Raw genomic sequence first — 5425 nt, forward strand, 5'->3', positions numbered from 1 at the left:
GGAAACATTGGTATTGAGATGATCATTCAGTTCTCCCAGAATCCCCAGCGCGATTCCCCAGTGTTGAGCACCGTAACTGGCACTGCACCTCCGATGCTCCACTCCGTCGTCTCGCCAGTCGGGGCAGCAGACTCCAGTTCCATCGCAGCCGGACCACGCTGCGCAATCAGGCTACAGCTACCGACGTTGGCGTCCCTCCTCTGCTGCCTTGTCGCAGAGCTGTCCTCCGCTGCTCCGGCCGCTCCACACCGCCATGATCACGCCAAGGCCTAGACCTTCTCTCTGGCTCGTGCCATCGGATTTCACACAACAAACTTTTTTCCCCCTTATTTTTCTAAAGAGCACCGGCGAACAGGCCGACTCGAACAGGCTCCGCCAACCGTCCGTCCTCAAGGCACCACCTCCTTGCCGCTCCACCTCTGCTCTGCTCCGCAGCCAGGGCCACCGCCAACTCCAGCCTAAAGCTGTCCGGCGGGGGCAGGGGCTCTAGGTCTGAAGGCCTCTGTAAGCTTTTCAGTACCCCTTACAAGGGTTCTCTTCGGATCCTTTTGCTTGGGCCTCCTCCTAGTGTTGAGCATGGACGGATTATGAACTTTCAGGCCCATGGGCCCAGATGTATTAAGGGCCCCCCATTAATTGTCGCATATGTGGAAGGGGGGTTTGGGGGTCCTTACTCAGAAATGTTTTAATTTGTTTGATGTGATTTCCTGTATTCTGGTGCATTTTGGGGATGGCCTATACTAAATTCAATCAGATTCATAGCCTACATCCTGATGTGTTGATATTGAGGCAATGATTTCATGCAAAGGCTTGGGCTTCAGGGTCCCCTGACCCCTTGGGCCTGGCCCGGTAGGCCCGTGCAGTAATTCATCCCTGGCGGTGAGATCTTGCTCCTCCATGGAAAACGTGCCCATCTACAGGTGCTGCTTTGGAAAGCAGCAGACCGTCCTGATCCACCGGCTGTGGATATAACCGCGTTTGGAGGGAGTTAGAAGACAGGTATAAAGAAAGGAGAGGAACTTGCCCACCCTCGATTCAAGTCCTGTTGCTCCTCCTGATTTGTTAGATGTTATCAGCTGTAACTGCAAAGCTGGGTTAAAACTGTGTATACATGTATCTGGAAAGTGCAGCTGAAGGCCTGGCCTGTACTAATTATTGTTTCTGCAAAGGCAGTGATGTTACATGTGGCAATATAGTCAGGGGGCCAATTCTGAAAAGGGCTTCCGTTAAGACTTTTGCGGACATGTTTTGGTACAAGCTGTCACCCTATTTTTTTAGGTAGAAGACACCCATAGGTAAGATATTAGGGTGGTTGTCAAGCTGAAATTTTTTTTGTGTGACTTGTACAAGCAATTTCAGGCCAATTTTTTGGTTTCCTGCTCAACACGACATGCCAGCAATAAATGTTGAATATCTCCACAACCACAAGGATCATATACATAAAAAAGTTATCAAATGAAAGCTAACACTCATGGGCTGTCTGCAGAAGTGTCAGAATTGACATTTATTGTACAGTGTAAGAGATAACAGAACTAGAACATGAAAAAAACAATCTCCGCCTAAAGAGAACCAGTTTTCAAAGTGAATATCAGCTTGGAAACATAACATAGTATCCCAAAACCTCTATCAATCAGTACCCCTATCTATGGGAATGAGTCAAGCCAAGTTTAAAGCTTGTAGGGAGAGACAGTGCAATACTGCACAAGTTATAATTCTTTAATGTCAAGGCGGAAATGTAGAACTGTAGATGGTGGTCTATGGTGCTATTTTACTTCATTAATGTACCAGGTTGTAACACAAATTATATTTAATTAACATATCACTATAGTTATTAATTCCATCCTAACATTACTGCTCTCTCACTTCTTTAGGGTTAGGGGTAAGTAACTAGTTAGTAGTAATAACTATATAATAGTCGTATGGCAAAGGTATGTTTTTCCCCATCCAAGCAGTGACTCTCAGGTAGGCAGCCAACAGAAGGCACCCAGGGACCTTGTCCATGTGCTCAGTCTGAGTCCTGGTCAGGGACACAAAAGAAGAGTTTACTGTTTTGATAATGAATACCTTCCCAATACAAAACATGCATACATGCATCCAAGGGCATAATATAAATCTACAAAACAGGAAAAACAATATCATGCCAAATAATCTGAAACAATATAGTTGCTAGCCTAGCAATCTAGACGCACCCTAGCGGCAGCAAATTACATTTGCTGCCAGGGCTAGAAGATGGATCTTGCTGTTGGTGAACAGCTTGACACGAGTTAAGCTTTTTTTTAAGTTGGCAAAAGTTTGAATAGCCAACTAGCTCCGCTGGTGGGAAAACGCATTGGGACGCGTTCTAGCGCTGTCCTATTGCGTGCAGAGGGAATTTGAAAGACAACCAATTATCCTGCCCCTCGGACTGAGCACTGTTAATGGTGAGTACCCAGACCCTACATTTTAATGTGGGTCTGGCTCGTCAGGCTATATAGTTGCATATAATGTGGCAAAACTCAATAATAATGATGTGAGTACCTGAGTATTCTTGCACCGAGCTGCACAGGCACATCCACATGCCCCACTACAAAATGTTCCACTTTTTTGACATTGCCTGGTACTGCACTGACTTCCACTTTCCTTGCATCCACATATCGTCAGCTCCAAGCACCTGGCCTGTACAGGTTCTTTGGTGAAAAGCTGGGGGACAAGCATTCCATCCTTCATGTACCAATCACAACTGGTTGGTAAAGGCAACTGTGGATGGGTCACTGGTGACTGTTTCCAAACCTTTGTTTAATAGTGGGCCCTCATTAGGTGCAGAGACAAGGCATCCTGAGTTGGTGGTAAAGTATCCAAATTGGCTTTCACTTTCCAAAACAGGGCACTGTGAACATCATGGATTGAAGTTCTGGTCGTTTTTGGATCATACAGTTTGTAGACAAACTGTTCTGTTGAGGTTTGGGGCAGCCGTGGCCTACTGGTTAGCACTTCGGACTTGTGACCGGAGGGTTGCCAGGTCGAACCCCGACCAGTAGACACGGCTGAAGTGACCTTGAGCAAGACACCCAACCCCTCACTGCTCCCCGAGCGCCACTGTTGATGCAGGCAGCTCACTGCGCCGGGATTAGTGTGTGTGGTTCACCTCACTGTGTGTTCACTGTGTGCTGAGTGTGTTTCACTAATTCACGGATTGGGATAAATGCAGAGACCAAATTTCCCACACGGGATCAAAAGTGTATATACTTATACTTATAGAATAGCTGGACTTGGTACTTCATCCTCACCAAAGTTGTGGAGAAGATGAAGGCACAACCTCATGATGCCACAACCAAAGGGTATGAGAGGCTCATCATTCAGTGCAATGACACAGATGTACTGTTGTTGCATCTTGTGTTTGCAACCTGCTGAGCCCAGAAATTTGGATGAAAGCAGGAACTGCCAAGAAACCACGCTACATTAAAGTGCGTGATATTAAAATGTCAAATGAGATTCTGGATGGTCTGTTGGCATTTCATGCCATCACTGGACGTGACACTACCAGTCAGTTCACTGGAATAGGAAAAAGGATGGCGTGGAAAGTGTTCCAGCAGTGCCCTCATCTTCTCCACAACTTTGCTGAGGATGAAGTACCAAGTCCAGCTATTCTATCCTCAGCAGAACAGTTTGTCTGCAAACTGTATGATCCAAAAACGACCAGCACTTCAATCCATGATGTTCGCTGTGCCCTGTTTTTGAAAGTGAAAGCCAATGTGGATACTTTACCACCAACTCAGTGGAAACAGTCACCAGTGACCCATCCACAGTTGCCCTAAACAACCAGTTGTGATTGGTACATGAAGGATGGAATGCTTGTCCCCCAGCTTTTCACCAAAGAACCTGTACAGGCCAGGTGCTTGGAGCTGACGATATGTGGATGCAAGGAAAGTGGAAGTCAGTGCAGTACCAGGCAATGTCAAAAAAGTGGAACATTTTGTAGTGGGGCATGTGGATGTGCCTGTGCAGCTCGGTGCAAGAATACTCAGGTACTCACATCATTATTATTGAGTTTTGCCACATTACATGCAACTACATCGTTTCAGATTATTTGGCATGATGTGGTTTTTCTTGTTTTGTAGATTAGATTTATATTATGCCCTTGGATGCAGGCATGTTTTGTATCGGGAATGTATTCATTCTCCAAACGGAAAACTCTTCTTTTGTGTCCCTGACTAGGACTCAGATTGAGCACATGGACATGGTCCCTGGGTGCCTTCTGTTGGCTGCCTTCCTGAGTGTCACTGCTTGGAAGGGGAAAAACATACCTTTGCCATACAACTATTAGTTATTACATTACATTACATTTGGCTGACACATTTTTAACCAAAGCAACTAACAACATGGTTAACAGTTTAAGCTTTATAAAGCAATTCTCTCAACACTTATAGGACCATTTTAAAAAGCTCTAGTACAATAAGAATAAGTGCATCAGTGAGTGCTGTTTTTTAAACAATCGAGAGTCAGTTCTAGTCAGGTAAGTGCTAGGATCAGCAAGACTAGTTATTACTACTAACTAGTTACTAACCCCTTACCCTAAAGAAGTGAGAAAGCAGTTATGTTAGGATGGAATTAATAACTATTGTGATATGTCAATTAAATATAATTTGTGTTACAACCTGGTACATTAATGAAGTCAAATAGCACCATAGACTACCATCTACAGTTCTACATTGCTGCCTTGACATTGAAGAATTACAACTTGTGCAGCATTGCACTGTCTCTCCCTACAAGTTTTAGACTTGGCTTGACTCATTTCCATAGATAGGGTACTGATTGATAGAGGTTATGGGATACTATGTCATGTTTCCAAGCTGATATTCACTTTGAAAACTGGTTCTCTTTAGGTGAAGATTGTTTTTTTCATGTTCTAGTTCTGTTCTCTTACACTGTACAATACATGTTCATTCTGACACTTCTGCAGACAGCCCATGAGTGTTTGCTTTCATGTGATACCATTTCTATGTATATGGTCCTTGTTTGTGGTTGTGGAGATATTCAACATTTAGTGTTGGTATGTCATGTTGAGCAGGAAACCAACAAATTGGCCTGAAATTGCTTAAAGTCATACACAAAAAAAAAATCAGCTTGACAACCACCCTAATGATCATGCTTGCACATAAATTGGATTATATTGCACATTTGCCCAAAATTACAGTAGGTAACATGGAAGAAAATGAAAGAACTTTGGAGGGGGGAAATCTGCTTTTACCACTTATAAGAATATGGTGTTAAAATGGACAAAAAAACATTTTCTAAGTTGACAACCTGGCTAGAACACATGTTAAGGGGTTAAATATTAATACTGGATAGGTTGTATGCTTGTACCAAAAAGTGTCCGACAGAGTTTTAATATCAGTTTTGGCCCCCTGACTAATATATTTACACATCAAAAACAGCAGAAGGACAG

The sequence above is a fragment of the Alosa pseudoharengus genome, unplaced genomic scaffold (assembly GCF_046254945.1).
Source record: "Alosa pseudoharengus isolate Yale_2024_CS ecotype anadromous, Long Island Sound unplaced genomic scaffold, YU_APseudo_1.1 YU_APseudo_1.1_scf_8, whole genome shotgun sequence".
NCBI lineage: Eukaryota > Metazoa > Chordata > Actinopteri > Clupeiformes > Clupeidae > Alosa > Alosa pseudoharengus.